The following is an 18,663-nucleotide window of genomic DNA, read 5'->3' on the forward strand; positions in this document are numbered from 1 at the left end:
ATGACTACAGGGTATGGAGACGTTAACGGCGTTGCTCTGTTCACCTCTTTTTTCCCGAACAATGCTTTGACTATTTTCTTTTCGGCTGCTAGCTGCGTCTCAGAGTGTGCATCTGAGTGTGGGTCTCTTATGTAATCAGCTCGCTGTTGCTGTTGTTGTTGTTGTTGTTTCTCTTGTTTCTGCGATTGTTGCTGTTATTGTTGCTGTAAAAGATGCCTTTTCTTTTGTTGTGCGGCTGATGACCAAGTTAAGATATTATGTTCGTTATGTTGCGCTTATTAACGTGGCCTACAAAATTTGTTATGCGTTTTGATGTTTGTTGTTTAAACGATTTTCCACCGTTATAAATCAAGCGACAACGCAAAAATATAGATATCCATTCCAAACTCCCCCGTCTATATATTGGCAGCCCCCCTTCTCCATCTGCCCACATTCCCACCTTCCTCCCCTTGCACAATGTTACGCAATTGGGGCATTAAATGCAATCCCCTGGATTGAATTTATAAGCTTCGGCTCTCCGGCTCATTCAGGCGGCGCAAAAGTTAATAACAATAACAAAAGATATTTGAATCAGCGAGTAGTTGCTGCAATAATAACAAAGCACACAGCAGCACAATTAAAAAGCTATAAATTTACATAGAGTATGCTAAATGAAAACAAGTATTTTTTTTTAGTTTCTATTGAAAGGGCCAGAGGTAGCTAAAAAATAAATACAAAACAATCTATACCAATTTATGATCTGGGGCTAGACCGAGGCTGAGGTGCAAAAATCATGAGAACTAAACAGTTCTCCAAATAGAATATGTGAGAAACTGAAGATGCCAAACTGAAGCTGTTGATACTCTTTATCTCTTTTTTATTTAAAGTAAATGATATAGGAAGCTGATCAAAAAGTCGATAGAGAATCACTTATAGAATCACAAGCTTTTATCCCGCTACCCAAACAGTGGAAGGGAAGAAAGTAACTTTATAACAACAGGAATTGGATGTACATATATAACAAGCAGATGCTATATATATACTTGATCAGCCCGAACGATACAGTCATGTCGGTCTGAACGCCTAGATTTTAGAGACTAAGAGAGTTAGATCTGTAATTATTTTGACTGTACATATTACTTTTATATACCAAATATACTTTTCGGTATTTTTCTGTATTTCTTAGCATATTTAAATTAAAATACTGCAATGTTTTGCCTTTAATGAGAAAGGGTAGCGAATATTTCTCATTAGTCCACACTTTCTTACTTGTTAACAGTTTACTTTTGTTTGTTAAATTATCACGTTTGCTGAGACTAATAATAAGTGATCAATTCCTATAATTAACATTAATTGACAGTTCTTATCGCAGTCAAAATCTCGGTCTAAAGTACATTTATCAAGAGTGTGTCAAGCTGCACTGCATAGGCGAAATTCTTTGCTTGAGGCAAGGGCATGGACAGAGTATGGGGGCTGGGGCAAAAAATATACGAAATGAAAAACTAAACTAAATCTAAAGCACTCACCCAAAGACCTATTGGCCTACTTTTCTTACAGAGCAACAACACAACTGAAGGAAATACAATAAAAAAAAATATATATATGTTAGAAAATAATCTCAACGCCAACACACATCGAATGTAAGTGTGTATATGTGTGTGTGCTGCTAATCAACAAAACATATCTGTGTGTGTGTGTGTGTGTGTGTGTGTGTGTGTGTGTGTTTGTTTATGTTTGCATCTGTGTTGGTGCCGCAAAATTTACAGCGCGCCCTTTTCCAAAACTTCTTGAAAAAAGCGCACGAAAACCGAAAAAAACTCACAAAAGTCGCGCGCGTCGCTGCTATTTTCATTTTTCAGCTGCGCGTTGGCGTCGCAGTCGCAGTTGCAGTCGCTGCTTTATCAATCTGCCAGCGCAGAGGGAGACGACTGACGGATGGGACAAACAAAAAAAAAGAAAGGGAGAGCGAGAGCGAGAGCGAGAGAGGCATGGAGTAGTTAAGTTATCGTAGGGCGTCGGAAAGAGATGAACGCTGGGCGCAGGGCGCGAGTGGGAAGTGTGCAAAGGGAGGGGGGCAAAGTGAGGAGGGGGGACCAAGACACCAGACACTTGTTGCAAGCAGGCAAACGCACAAACAACAACAAATTGACCCAATTTTGTGGAACCGAAAAAAAAAACACAAAACAACACATATTTTTTACAGCGCACAAATACACGCAGAGGGAACAAACAAACAATCCTAAATATGCCCTAGCCATAAAGAAAAGCTCCCTTAAAGAATAAAACAACAACAACAACGAGAAGAACAACGAGAATAATAAGAAATTGAAATTGTTGTTAATTTTTGTTTGCTTTGCGGCATTGTTGAGTTGTTTGCCCGGGACGCGGGGGCAAGTGATCGCCCAAGGGAGGGGAAATAAGTTGTGTTGCTGCAGCCAAACAGCAGAATTCACTTTCAATTTGGGCGCACTGAAAGAAGAAATGAAACAACAACAACAAAGAGAACAAGAACAGAGGGAGAACCAGAACAAGCATAATATCATATAGTTCGCTTGACTTTGAGGCAAATGTAGGTCAGCAGCTGTAAAAAAGACGCATAGAAGAAGAAAAACAAAAAAAAAAACAGAATAGCGCAGCATAGAAAAGAACAGACCTAACAATCAAATCGAAATATTTTGTTGTTTTTAGGGTGCCAATGGTTGAGAACTAACAGAGCATGTGCATCAAGCGAACGAAAATGGGATTGGAATTGGAATTGATATTGGCATAGGGAATGGGAATGGGAATGGGAATGGAAATGGGATGGGAATTGGAATGGGAATGAGCTTGCGAATGGATATTGAATTGAAATGCAGACTGCGTCTGGGTGGCTGCGTTTATGCTACGATCGCAGTCTGATCTTGTCTGCCTTGAGGCATTTCTCTCGCCAAGAACAACTCTTCAAAGGGCCAAAGAACAGACACTGGCTCTTAAGTAGGTCAACAATAGCAATTTGTGTGGTCAGTGCAGCAATCAAACATTTTCATGATCGCATTAGAGCAGCTGATTGCGATCGACCTAAAAACTAACGATATATGTATAGAGAAGTATGCTCTAAATTTTCAATTGCTTCCATTTTTGAATACGCACATTTAAATTTGGATGAGTTTTGAAGTTGACCTTTGCCAAACTGCAGTTTATTTTCATCTAAAAATCATCTATTGTCCCAAACACATTTTATTTGTATTCCGTTTAATCTTAAGATCATCTACTATATTCTAACACACATTTCACTGTACTTCTGATTTCTAAATTATGTTCATGTGCACCTTTTAAAAGAATTTAAATCAAGTGCAACGAAAGCCGTCAGATTTATAGTAATAAAATTATACTTAAATAATATAAAAAAAATTTCGTTACCAAGCCTTCGACCTTATAAAGTAAATATATTATTGATCAGCATCAACAGCTGAGACGATATAGTCTGAACACTTAGATATCAGAGACTATAAGGAGTCAAGTTTGTTTCAAATTTTTGCCACGTTCACTTCTGCCCCGCAAATCGAATAACATGTGTTATTTTAAAGTACAGTATTTATGATTCCTGAAAATTTCGATTGCGATCAGATAAAAGCTGTAGAAGTTATTTAATAAAATCCTTTTGTATTGGATAAAACAGTAGCTTTGACAGACAATCTAGTATATTTTGTTTTCTACTATGTTATATTTTGAATGCAGTACTATCCAATATACCAAATACATCCGTTAGTATATTTTAGTAATCGAACTGTTTTGCTTTTATTCAAAATGAATAGCCGGTACTTTCTTACTTGTTTAATATACATATTATTATGAATTTATCATAATTAAGTCTCTTGCCTGTTTTAGGGAACTGTGCTGCGAAGTGCTAATAGGTATGAGGATGTCAAACCAGTCGTATGAGCAACGCCTAACAACTTTTACGTAACTGACCTAAGCCATCTCGCCAAGTTGGCAGCCAGTTAAACGTGTGTTGTGCAACACACACATACACACACAACGATCGAGGCGGATCTCCACCTCGGATCCTAGCCCATTCATGATTCTAATACGAGCCCAGTAGCCAGCGCATTATCAATCAGCTACGCTGCGTCCCTCTTCAACTCCATCGATGCCCACACATCGATCGAATACATAATCACAAACCACCGAATTTTTGTGTTTCCATTTTTATGTGTTTCACTTTTACACGACGTGCGCCCTACGCGCGGCTGTTTCAACTTCATCAGAAGTTGGAGACAGCAGTTGAGGCTGATGAATAAAATTTGAAATTTATTTATCAATTAGGCGAGAATGAAACTTGCTGAGTAAGTAAACTTAATTCTAAAATATCTATATTTATTAACTATGAATAAAATATTAAAGTTTCCTAGATTTTACAGTGATTACAAACTTATACTATAGGAAATACAAAATTTTAAAATAATATGTACATATATATATACTAAATCGTAAGCTAGATGTTACAAGAAAGATGGGAGAATAAAAAAAAATTATTTATATTATATTTAGAAATACAATTAGACTGTCATAATGCTATATGGAATCCTCATACTTTGAATTGACATTTCGTTTATTGTTCATTTTCAATCTTTGTGTTGTTAAAGTGCTTCTTGCGTTATCCGATTCTTTACTTAATAAATAATAAAATATATAATATCTAGACGATAGCAAGGCTGGGTAGATCAGTTGAATTTGATTTAACTCTTCATTAGCTTGTGTAGGGTATTGAGGCTTCAACATGCCTTCCGCTGTGATTCTTCTAGTTCGTCTTCCGCATTTTTAGGTCACATGTGTGAGTTTTGTGTAGTCCGCATTTTGATTTGATTGGGTGTGTTAGTTTCGGATTTGTGTGTCTGTCTATGTGTGTTAGTATGTGTGTGTGTCTGCGTTTGTTTGGGCCATGCAGTGACAACTGTGTATCGATTACGCGGCCTTGAAAGTGAAAAGGTGTCGAGCGCGGAACTTTCGCTTTTCAGACATTTGTAATACGTGCCAGTGTGTGTGTGTATGAGAGTGTATATGTGTGGTTATAAGAAACATTCGAAGTCGAAATGAATTGCAAATTCTGGCACCTTTTAGAGTCAGGCTTCGCCCACTTGGAACAAACGCCCACAAGCCGATGGAGTTGTAGATCTTTGCTGATTTGCTGGCTGTCCAATTGTCTCGTTGACTGCTGGCAAAATTTCCATAAGATCTGTTTAGTCAAAGCTGTAAATTAATTGTCTAAAAACACAAACTGGCAACTGGAAACTGGCAACGGACAACGGGCAACCTCATTTCATAAGTAGTTGCAGTTAAAAACATTTTGTGGCAATTAAATAACTGGGCGGCCCATTATATAAGGAGGCACGTAAGCACACACATTTAATTGTTTTAACTACCTAGCAAAGTATTACATATTTTTCTTTTTAGTTTAAGTTTAAGTTTTTGTTTTTGTTTGCAGTGTTGTGCGTATTACAAAATACGAGTATCCAAAAACATAAACTAAGTCGTTTCATTAAGCCCATTTTCCTGCACAAGAAACAAACAAAAAACGAAAAAAAGATGAATAAATAAAACGCAGTTCCGTTAACGGTGCTTAATTATGCATACGCAAAAGAGTTGAGTGAAAAATGTGTTATGCGTCTGTCGTATCTAGGCACAAGTCACAAATCCAAATCCAAAAACCAAAATGCCATAAACAGAGCCAAACTAGGAGAGAAGAGATGCAGATGCAGATACAGATTTAAATTAAGAGTTAGATAAAGATACGACAAGTAAGAAAGCTATAGTCCATAGTACTCGACTGTGAAATACCCGCATCTGATATTCAATTAAACCAACTTCCAAAAATATACCGAATTAAAATACCAAAAAAATACTAAAATACTAATATAGCATACTATATACTATATACTAATATACTTTCTAATTATACCAAATTAAAATACTAACAACTGGAAATATTAAAAATATTGTACTACTTTGTAAATATACTACATATAGTACAAAATATACCATAGTCCACAAAATATACCATAGAGTACAAAATATACCATACAGTAGAAAATATATCAGATTGTATGTCAAAACAACTAAGACCCGATTGCAGTAGATGTTTTAAATTATATTTCTATCTCATGTAGTCTCTGAGATAGATAGGCGTTTATATTGACGGAAGGACAGACGAAAACAGCTATATCTGCATCAAGAATATATATACTTCATTGGCAGGGAGGTGTCTCCTTCTGGCTGTTACATACATTTCCTATAAAATTATAATACCCTTCTACAAAAATACTGTAAACTAATTGATGACGAAAGAGAAAGAGATAGAGATAGAGAGAAGCAGATATAAACGTAACTTTAAGCTCGCTGATGCGACTGTGCCAGTTACATGAACTACATTTCTTGAGATGCTCCAACCAGTTATAAACCGGAACTGGCGCGCATAACGGTACTTACTAGCTCTCAGCGTGAGCCGAAAGACGAAGCGGAGCAGCGAAGCAGAGATCGAATTGTCTCTCCAAGCCCATCCAAACTCTCACTCTCACTCACACAGTTGGCTTTGATTGTCTTGGCCTGGCTTTTGCCTCTTGCTTTTGGCTTTTGCTTTGCTTTTGCATTATTCATCCGCATTCGAGGCATTTTCAAAGTCTTCCTCTTGACCTTGGACTCAACAGCAACAACAACAACAGCAGCAGCAACAACGGCGGCAGCAGCAACAATAACAGAAACTGAAACACCAACGGCAACTTGTCGCCGTCTTCGAAAGCAGCGCCAAAAGCGTGTGCCACAAAAGAAAGCCAAACCACTTTTACTTTCAAGCTCAACCGGCGAAATGAGGTAATGTCGGCCTGGCCAACTGGCTACGCGACTCCGTTGCTCTTTCCCCGCTGATTACAGTTGCTGCTGCTGCTGCTTTTGGCGCCAAAATGTGGTGACACTCTTTCATTGAGATGCAGTGATTGAGTCTGTATAATAGGTTGCAGTATTAAATAATAATCCACGATTATTACTAATAATAGACTGCAGACCATAGCATTACTTTTCCATGCTCCATGGCAACTATTTTCTCTAATAGGAATATGTATTGGAAACCGTGTTATTAGTTAGATTGATTAGTTTGGAACATCCTTTTCATAGATTATTTCTATAGGCTTCATCATTGAATAAAAGTTTAAGATTCTCAATAATTATATCCTGCAGGTGATAGAGTTATTGTTTAATTAATAATTTAATAAGCAAGAAATTTTTCTAGTTAAGAATTTGGTATAAGTAATCTGTATTAAGTATACGCTCTGTGGCCTCATTTAGCTTAGCTACAACATAGCAATAAAATAGGAATAATATAGAGATAACATAAATGGAACCAAGGAACAACAAAATCTATAAACTTACTATTAAGTAGAGAGAGAAATAGGAAACTATAAAAATCATGCAACCGAAAGTGAGCTCGGAAGTACAATGAAATAGTTTCTATTAACAATACGCATTTGCTACAAATTAAGAATATATTTTATACTTTGGGATAAATTGAAGGTGAAGACTATAGAATTAACTAAACATAAAACCAGAATCTTAATAATTATATATTGCAAACAATTGGTTTATTAATTGTGTATCAAGTATGCGACCTGTTGCCGTCAATCTATTTGATTGACCAAGCCTGCAGATAGAAGAGCTATCTGCTCTATAATAATCCAAGTTTTGTCTCTGATATGAATTTCTGTATTCTTAATTATTATTATAAGTTAGATTAAATACTCCCCGTTATGCTTACATGCATATTTTGTACGAATCCCACTTTTAGATTGAGAATCTGTAGCTTGCACGACTGATCAATAATAATCATAGATTTTTAAGAATTATATCCAGAATACAAAAGAGTTATTGCTTAATTTCTCTGTAATTTCTTTGATATGCATTTTCCATAAATACTAGTATCAAGTATACGATCTGTTACCTTAGTGATTTGGATAGAGAAGATTGATTGTTAAATATTTTTAACATTAAGCATACATATTTGGTCCATATCAATTTTAATCTATTCACCAACTAACAGAGTTATTATTCTAGAACAAAAATCTAACTAAATTCTGTATTTTGAATTATTTTTTGCATATCAAGTATACGATGTGTTGAATTACATCAGTAGTTAAATTTTTTCCATTAAGCATACGCATTTTTATAAAACGAATTTTAGTTATTCAAATGAACTGGAAGTATAAATTATTAATCACCCTGAACCGGAGGCGCCAAAAAAGTTGTTGCCGGGGCGCCAAGAGGACCGCCAAGTGGCCAATATGAAAAGGAAAACTATGGAAAGGAAATTGAAATACAGACAGAGAAAAAAAACCTGAACTCAAGTGTTGAAGTATCTTGAACAAACAAACAAACAAGCAGGCAAACAAAACAAGCAGACGACAACGACGCCGATGTCGATGTCGATGCAGAGCCGTCAAACAAACTGGAGAAAACGAGGAGAGACAAGGGAAAGATCGGGGCCACTGGGACTGGAGATTGGGGATTGGTGTCGACGGGAAACTGGGACTCTGGGAGACTGGCTGACCAAAAAGGGGAGAGGGAGGGGGGAGCAGCACACTTGTAAGTGCATGCTAACATGTTTTCAACAATTTTTTATTTATTTATTTATTTATTAAAGAAACCGACAGCAAAAACAGCAACAAAACAAACGAGTTTGCTTGTTGTTGTTGGTATTTTTGCTGTTTGCATATTTAATACACACACTTAGGCCCAAAGACATGAGCACAAACACCGTCAAAAAGAAACAGGCATAACTATCACTATACGAGTTTATACTTATTAGTATAAATGTGTGAGTGTGTGTGTGTGTGTGTATCCCATATATGCATACATATGCATGAGTATTACGAATCTACCTAAATTCAAAGTGTGCAAAGTGCGAAGGAAAGAGAAAGAGAGAGAGAGAGCGAGAGAGGGGGACATAACATATTTATAGTTTTAGTTGACAGGCAGTTACATCACTTTAACCGTTATGCGTATGACATTAATTTGCATGCAAAGTCAGCCACAAATTAATTTCATATTCGAATTTATTATTATACTCGTTTGTTTTGTTGTGTTGTTTGTGCTCAGGTAGCTCTTCGTCTCTTTTAGATGCCCATCATACTTCACCTCTCCCCTCTTACCACTCTTCTCTCCTGATCATCTGCATTTATAGTTTGCCTAGTCACGCTGTTGTGGTTCTTGTGGCTTGCAAAATCTTTACTAACTATTTGCTCAATATTTTCCATTTCCTCACAGCTTTTCAAAGCAGCCCCCAGCAACAACAATAACAACAACTCCAACTCCAACTCCAGCAACAACATCAAAAACAACAACAACAACATCAGCAGCAGCAGTTTTCCTTTCGCTTTCATTGACGCGTGAAGTGGCTTTAGCATAGGGCAGGAACACGGGCTCAAAGCAAGCAAAGACTTTGAAATACCCTCACCTGAGGGGAGACACTCACGATCAGAGTGATAGGTGAAGCATTTCGTTGTTCAATAAAATAACATTCTTGATGAAATCATATATTTTCGGCTTCATTTACGGCCTGCTATTTAAATGTGCATTTAAATTATAATATAACGAAGAAATACTGAAATAAAATAATTATATTGAATTGATAGTGGTGTGGGATTAAATTGATAAATTGAAACAGTAAATACTAGATTTAGGCAACAACATTCTCGAATTAATTTTATACTAAAAACAAAATAATTCTATTAAATTAAGATTGGTTCGCGATTAAATTGATAAAATGAACGGTAAATACTAGTTTTGGAATACAATATTCTGAAATCTATAGAATCTTCTTTAACAATTTTATACTACAAATAAAATAATTATATTAAATTAATACTAGTTGAGGATTAAATTGATAATATTTACCGTAAATACTAGATTTATGCTACAACATTCTCGTATACATCTAATCTTCTTTTAAAATTATAAGCTAACTATAAATTTGGTCCACTTTAGTAAACATTTTTAATGCAGCCGTCGTTAATCATTCTTCATGTGGTGTGATCTGAGGTATGTAAAGAAATAAGTGACAAATATTTTAAAAAAATAAGTAGAAGTAAGTTTTATAGTAAATGGTAGTTAATTGGCAATAATAAATACTTTAATTCTCATTTTGAGTAAAATTAAATGTTAGCTCATTACCTTTTGGTAGCAAATATCGTAGCTTATATGGTAGCAAATTTAAAAAAATTCGGGATTTTATCAAGTATTTTCTTACGTGGGTTAAAAAAACCCCAATTATGTAGATATTGACACCACTTTGGTTTTTCTGCGGCGTATTTATACCGCTATTTTGTGTTAACCTTATTCACCTACATCCCTAAAGTATAGTTTCAGTGGGGAGACTGCAAGCTTTTAGGCAATTCGTAGATGCTCTTTTGTTAGCGCATCAAAGTGCTTAGTTAATGTGCATTACATTTTCGTGATTCTGATCAATATCGCCAGCCAGCGGCAGCGAGCGTCTCTATAGTTAATAGAGCTTTTGTTGCAGACACATTCAACGAAGCAGAAACACAGAAACACAGAAACAGAAACAGAAATGCTCCTCTAGCCTGGCTGCCCACAGTTGCCTGCTTCTCTCTCCCTCTCTCTGTCACTCTCTATCTATCTTTCTTTGGCTTGCGGGTCAATCGAGGGCCCAAATGCCATCGGAACTTCAATTTCAATTATTTGTCAGGCAAAATCAGGCTGAATAAGGCCCACATGCTGTGCCTGCATAATATCGAATGATCGTCGAATGATAATTGATAATGGAGAATGAGTAGGAGTGTGAGTGTGTGAGTGTGAGTGTGAGTATGGGTACTCGTTCGATTATATGGGTATGTTTGCGAGTGTGCATAACTGCATAAGAAACCGAATCAGGCAGAGGCCGACGAGGCACGAAGACAAGGCAAGAAACTCAAGCAAACCAAAACAACAACATCAACAACAACAGCAGCAGCAGCAGCAGCAACAACAACAACAACATCACCCAAAACCATAATAATATTAATTCCAGTGTGTGCTTGCTTCCACGTTCGTTTGTATTTGTATGAGAAACTGGGTCAGCGTGTCGTTTGAGCTTACACACACTCGCACATACTTCACACATACATATACTTACATGTAAGTTGCTGTTGCTGTTGCTGTCGGCGCACGATAGAAAGTGAAAACGAAGCAACAGCAAAAGCAACAACAACAACAACAGCAGCAGAGACGGCAGCAGCAGCGACTACGACAACAAAATGGCTATGAGACTATGACGAATGTACGGCATGAAAAATCACATAATCGCTGTCGCAGTCGACGTCGCTGTTGGCATCGCAGTCGACGCCAACAATGCTAGTGACAGTAGCAGGCAGACAGCAACAACAACTACAACAACGCACATAAGTGAATTATAATTTAGGGAAAATTATGCACGCAGCACTGTAAATATAAATAAATAAATGATAATAAAAAATCGAGGCACAATTTAAACATACGCCGCCTTTTTTTATTTTGGTCAACATCAAGTTTCTAAAAATTCCATCGCTTAAAGTTTTTTTTCTCGATTCACTAGCCAGTAATATCATATTAATATCATTTATAAAAAAAAAACTTTAAATAATTAATTTGAACAATGTTAAAATCGAATTTCCTGAAGATTCAAGAAGATATAATACAAGTTTTTAGTTTACAATCATTATAGATGGCATACTGAATGATATCTAGGCTCCTAACTGAATAGCTTGATTACAAAATTATTTATAAATGTAGCGTTAGATATGAGAGTTTTTGTTTACTTATTATTATTATTCATTGATTCATTTAAAAGATTTAATGCACGTGTATAAACTTAAATAAAATATATGCTGTAAGTAGTATAAATAGTTATTATATTAAAATATCTGATTCAATAACTATTTATACTATCTGCATCATACATTTTATTAAGTGCTATATTAATAAATATCATGCTTTATAAAATTGTTTCTTTGAAATTATGTTCCCTCAAATTAATAAGGATACTTGTTCTGCAATAGAAAAGCATAGAATCGAATCTTATATAGTTTTCTTAATGATCATTGCTATCATTGCTAACCACGAACTATTAAATCTGATAACTAAATAAATATTCAAAAATATTTTAACGCCACCGCCCGTCACAATATTTTATTTTCTTTTTATAAGAGATCTTCCATATCAATATGGAATAGGTATAGCGCCCTTGCAATGTCTATTAATACATATACATACATATGTACATATATATTTCTATTGTAATTATTCGATTTTTCAACTAATATTCATAAAACAACAACAGATTAAATCAAAAGTATCTAAATATATATTATAGAATATATATATATTTTTTTTTTAGTTCTAAGATGCAAACAATCCCAATATTCTCACTGGAAAAAGATAAGCTCCTTCAATTATGGATTTTCATTATGTGGCTTTCTGATAAGCATCTATTAAAGAAGCTTCATCGATTACATTACAAATGTAATATCAACCATTTGTGTACAATACCTAGGACTCAATTGCATTTAAGATTTTCATAAACAGCTGCTATTGAAGCTAAACAAAAATGTGTCAATAATTGGAGCTGCTCTGTAAATACCTATTGAGCAGATGCCGTGATAACTGCAATGAATAAAGCTAGCCGCAGGCGCTGAAACGTGATCAGGCAATTACGAATTGGCAGCAAGGGAAACAAAAGGCTCTTCAATTGCAAGTGAAGTAGTTGAATGTGGTACGAGGCATGGGGCATGGGGCACGGGGGGCAAGGCGGGACAACCGGTTCAGGAATCGCTATGCCAGAAGAGACCACACCCAAAACAAGAAAGCGCGTTGAAGAGATTTACAAACTGTGATTAAACTGTTGTGAGTGTTTGTGTTATGTTGTGTGCTGTGCTGGGTGTTGTGCTGTGCTGTGTGTGTTGTGTGTGTGGGCAGAACTGCTGCCAGAGAAGCAGCTTTAAGCCAATATAGCGCTGGACTAGCCATCAAGCTGTTAAAATCAACGAAGCGCTGCAAAAAATAAAAATAATGCGCTATTACGAAAGCCAGCGAAGATACTCCAAGTCAAGCCAAGCCAAGCCAAGCCAAGCCAGGCCAAAGCTAAGTAAAGACAAACCAAGTCGAACCAAGCTGAAGCCGAAGCCGAAGCCGAAGTCGAAGTCGAAGCTGAGTCGCAGTCGCAGTCGAAGTCGAAGTCAAGCTAAGCCAAGTTGGGCTGCCACCAAGTCACTAAGTCAGTCAGTCAGTCAGCAGTCCATCGGCCCACGGTATGCGCCCGATCTGCCCCCCCTCTCCTCCTCTTCTCCCCTCTTTCCCCCCTTGCAGCGACACACATATTTGCTAGTAGCTAAGTTTTGTTTTGTTTAGCGCTTGGCCTGGGCCTGGGCCTGGTTATATCATCAGTGCTCTTACGTGCCAGTCAGCCAGTCAGCTAGCCAAATGGTCAGCGGGGCTGGAGCGACCGACTTAGGAGCCCGCGTGCGCGTTTTATGCATTTTTAAAGCGGGACACCAACAACAACAACAGCAACAACAACAGCAGCAGCAGCAGCAGAGCGCTAAATGCTCGAATGGACAACTGGTTGGCTATTTGGCTGCTTTGAGTCAGCTTGGTCAGCCAGCCAGCCAGCCAGCCAACGAGTCCAAGTCTTCTTCGACGACTTTTGCTTTTGCCGTCTCACTCTCACTCTGTTCATTCATTCACTATCCCCCCCCTGACTGACTGTATTTGAATACTGTTTGACCCAAATTCGAGTTTTGTGCGCGCGCTTTTGGCCGACAAGAAAGAGTTAGTTACTAACAAAAGCTCAGCTGAAAAGTCAACAATGCCCCTTGCTGTTACTTTTTTCTTTTTTTTTCTTACTTTTAATTTTCAATCTCAACTACGTTTTTTTTCTCTGTTTCTTTTTTTCGCGCTCTTTCCTTTATGTGGTTTTATTTTGTTGTCAATGTAAATGCCATTTTTCTGCGTGTGAAAAGCTGTCAAAAATCATTTGTTTCGGGTGTTAAAAATGTTTTCTATTATAATAGCTGCGTCAGTTTTGGCCAGGCTTTAATGTCTTGCTATCTCACTTATCAGTTAACAGAAAAGTGTATACAATTGACGTTTTTTTTCTTGAATATATAATAAATATCTGCGCGTCATCAATGCGACTAAAAATAAACATAAATTTCCCTTTACTTTGTAAAATTTTTGTAAACAAAAATCAAAATGAGTCAGATTGTCCTTGAGATGCTGAGCTTACACTTTTTCTTGCATATATAATTTTATGATAAAAATAAAGTATTCAAAGTGTGATAGATATTCCAAGAAATCAGTTTTGAGTTTAGCTGCCGGATTTGCATTATTCGTGAACTTTGGGAAATTCAAATATTTGCTGATAATATTAGGAATTGCATTTAAAAGAAATATTGAGCTCAACATAAAGTGATTCATATAAAAGTTGATGAATTATTATTATTTCCCTTAGTCTTGTCCGTAATTAAATTAGCCCTATTTAACATAGTTTTATAAGCGCACACATTCCACATAACGCTCAGCTCGAATGATTCATCGTGAGCCAATTTAGGGCTGTTAAGGTACTGTACTCCGGTCTCTGAGTACTCTGAGTACTCGCACTCGCACTCATATGTTCATAACCACGTTCACGAGCTCACGTATCTCTGATTTAAGTTATTTTATGTTGTTGCTTGAGTCTTGTTTTTTTTTTGTTGTCGCCACATTTTTTGCTGTTTTTCTCTAATTTTATTCCTTACCTTTTTATTATTATGATTTTTTGTTGTGTCTGGTGTTGGCCTTTGCCTTAAGCCAGAAACATTTGACATTTTCATCAGTCTAATCTAACTCACATGTAAACAGCTAAATTTCCGCTCTCCGTTTATGATTTAATGTGCGACTAAGTATAACAACATTATCGATAAACTATAATAAAAGCTTATAATCATATTGTATGTAAGCATTTTGTGGTTCCCGTGAAGCGATACATATTTTAAACAATGAATTTACAATGATTCAGCAAAATGTGACTTACGCTATTGCTGGATATCAAAAGGAAAATTTGAATACAAAAAAGATTGCACATAAAAAAAAAGAAAAATTATAAATTTAAATTGAAAACTGAATGAAATAAAAACATTTTCTTACCAAAAATAAATAAAAAGTAAAAATAATATATTTATGTAACGAAATGCATTTTCATTTCCTAAAAGAAATAAAAAGATTTTTTCGAGAAATCGAGCAACAAGTATAACTAGTATAAAATTGTGATTAAAATGAAAATATAATTTTCTTTGTTGAAAGTTTCATCAACGTAAGGTGCACATTTAGAGTAATTGCATTAATGTATACAAATTATTATAACTTATATTTAAAATTATTTAAATTATATTTTTATATTTAGGGTTTTCTATATAAGTTTAAAATTTTATAAGGAAGGATACTATAATTTCTTTTTGAAATCATTGGTTTGGATCATTAATGCATTATAATGAGCTTGATCACGATACTACTACATTTATATTTATAAAAACTTTTATTGGGGATATAGAGTATATAATCAAATTTAAGGTATCAGATTGAAGCAGTGACATCCAACCCCATAATATATCATTGATCAGCAAAATTAAAAAATGTTATTTAGACAAGTGCGTGGATCTCTATAAACTCAAATTTGATACTAAGGGTTTTGAAGTTATAAAGCAGTTTAATTCCGATTTGTTATGCCACATTCCAAGAAACCATAAATTTCGAAAACTTACTAGCTCTGATATTGTTTTTTTTGTTTTTGGAATTATTCATTTAAACATTCTTTTTCAGCCAAAAATTATTTATATTCAAGTATAATTTGTTTTTGTGAAGCTTCTATGTGATTTTTATTATCTTAATGTCTGAAATATTTCAAATCCTTAAAAGAAAAAAATAACTATTCAAATTGACAAACTAAATATGTATTCAGCTTGTATATAGTAGCTTGTGGGAGCAAAGTACTTTCGACTAAACTGTTAATGCTTGATTTATTTATTTTAAAGAAAGTCAAAAGCCATTGCAACTATAACTTAGAAAATGTTTTGGTCAACAAAAATTATAATATAGGATAGGAAACATTACAGCTACTAGCATGTAATAAGGAGAAGGAGCAATCATAGCTTTCAATTAATTTTATGCTTTCCCATTACTCGGGTAATAGGTTAATGATTCATAATATTTGCAGTCAAAAACAAAAGCCTAAAAATAATTTTATGTAAAAGTATTAAATTCTGCAATTACTACTCAAGTAATTTATTGAAAATTGCATAACCATTTAATTATTAATTCACTGCAGTACACTGAAAATCTATAAATGAAAGATAAATTATTATTATGGGTTATAAAATTTACCTAGTTATATTAAAAAGTAGCTGTGGTTATTTATTACTAGCATGAAAACTATTAGAAATGATTCAAAACTAAAACAACTATTTGATTCATTAACTTTCTGATTACTTAAATTTCTTCTTTAAGTATTAATTCAGTTGAATTGAAAGAATTTAATTGAAGAAATTTAATTAAATTCCTATGCTGTTTTGAATGCACATTTTATGCATTTGCATATATTATACATATGGGAGAATTTCGAGTGAGTTTAGACTTCACCGGGATCTTCTCTGACGATGTGTGTGAGTCTGTGAGTCTTTGGCTGCTTGGCCAATTTCGCATTGTGCCTGAGATTGATGCCACAAATTGGTTCACATGGCATGACTCTACATTGAGTTTGGCTATCTAACATATAGTATACTATACTCTTGCCTGTCTGTCTGTCTGTCCGTCCGATGCTGGTGATGCTGATGCTGTTGCTGTGGCATCGACTGCGACTTCGAGTTCGACTTCGGCATCGTCAGCACCACTGTTGAAATCTGAAAACTTTAATTTCTGTTTTCTTGAGTTTTTCTTGAGTTTTTCTTTAGCTAATTTCGGTGCATTCTCGCATTGAAGTGGCCGACGACGCCGTGCAGCTAATTTCGTATGATTTTTTTGTGTTATTATTGCATGCTTAGATTGTTACTTGTGTGTTATTGTTGTTACGCTTCTTACAGCCGCTGTCAGTCAGTGGTGTTGTGCTGAGTGTGAGTTGATTGTGTGTTAATTAACTCCGACATCAGTCACACAATGCTGCAGTCACTCTCGACGCGACTTTTTGCCAGGCTGAGAACAGCTACTGGTCACATTTTATTTGATGGTTTATCACTTGCCAATTCGTGGAAGTCGCAGTGTCCAGCTCCAGCTCTCGTCGGTCATAATGTCATGTCTGAGGTTTATTAACCGTTGACATTTGTTTAACGCACGCCGCTTACAGTTAGCTCTATTTAATTTCTGTATGTTTTTGAATGTGCTGCGTGCGCCGTTATGACACATTTCCGAGCCAGCAGCATTTAATGCGAGTTATTCCCAAGAAAGACCATTGACAACGCCACACTATGGAGTGCTCCATTTTCTTCTGTTTCCCCCCCACTTGGTTACAAAATAATGCCCAAGTCAAAGCTGGTCAAAAAGCCTACTGAGACACTCTCTGTCTATTGGCAACGCTCGCAGTTGCTACAAATCAATCAAATCAAATCAAATCAAACCGAAGCAACGCAAAGCGAATCCAATCGAATGGTTGGCGTTGGCAATTTGTCTAATGAGTTGTTGCCACAGATAGCCAGTTAGCCAGATTGCCACGCAACTTAGGTGCTAATGATTCCCTCTCAATTGAATCAAATGAAACTCAATTCTCAATTGCACAGACGCTTTGCAATGCGGCGATTTGATGCAAATGCTAATTCAGCAGCAGCAGCAACAACAGCTCATTGCACTCACCTCCAATTGACTGATTGATGCTGATATATATATGTATATATTGTATTTATACGTAGATATAGATACAATAGGCAAAAGCAGCGCCTTAACAAAATGCGCATTTAGATGAAGCCGCCGAACTCGATGCTTTGCGGCTTATCGAAAACTGGCGGCAAGCAATGAACTTTTCTAACTAAATCAAAAGAATCAACAAACAATCAATCTGCCACTGCATAGCATATGTATGAGCTGCACCATCAAAGAACAGCAACGGCGTTGCAAAGAACCGAGCTTAGATCTGTAAACTGCATTATTACATTTTTAAGGAATGTGAAAAGTGACTGATAAAAAACATTTTGTAAAGTAGACATCTTACGAGTATGATATTATAAATGAAAGTAAAGATCATCCAAGATCATCAATTGAGTTACAAAGAACCGAGTTTAGATCTGTAAAATGCATTAATATATTTTTAAGGAATGTGAGAAGTAAAAGACAAAAACATTTCCTAAAACATACACCATATTCTAATTTAATAAATGAAATGATTATAAATAAAAGTAGAGTAGCTGCACCATCGAAGATGAGTAGCTGCTTTGCAGAGAACATAGTTAGTATCTATAAAGTGTATTATTATAATTTTAAGGAATGGGGTAAGTAAATGGCAAAAATATTTCCTAAAATATAAGTTATAGTAATGTAATAAAATATGTAAGATTTTAAATAAAAGTAGAGAATAGAGTATATAGCATATGTATAAGCTGTATGATCAATGATCAGCAGTACAGTTTCATAGAATCTAGTTTGGATCTATAAAGTACATCTAAACATTTT

The sequence above is a fragment of the Drosophila nasuta genome, chromosome 3 (assembly GCF_023558535.2).
Source record: "Drosophila nasuta strain 15112-1781.00 chromosome 3, ASM2355853v1, whole genome shotgun sequence".
NCBI lineage: Eukaryota > Metazoa > Arthropoda > Insecta > Diptera > Drosophilidae > Drosophila > Drosophila nasuta.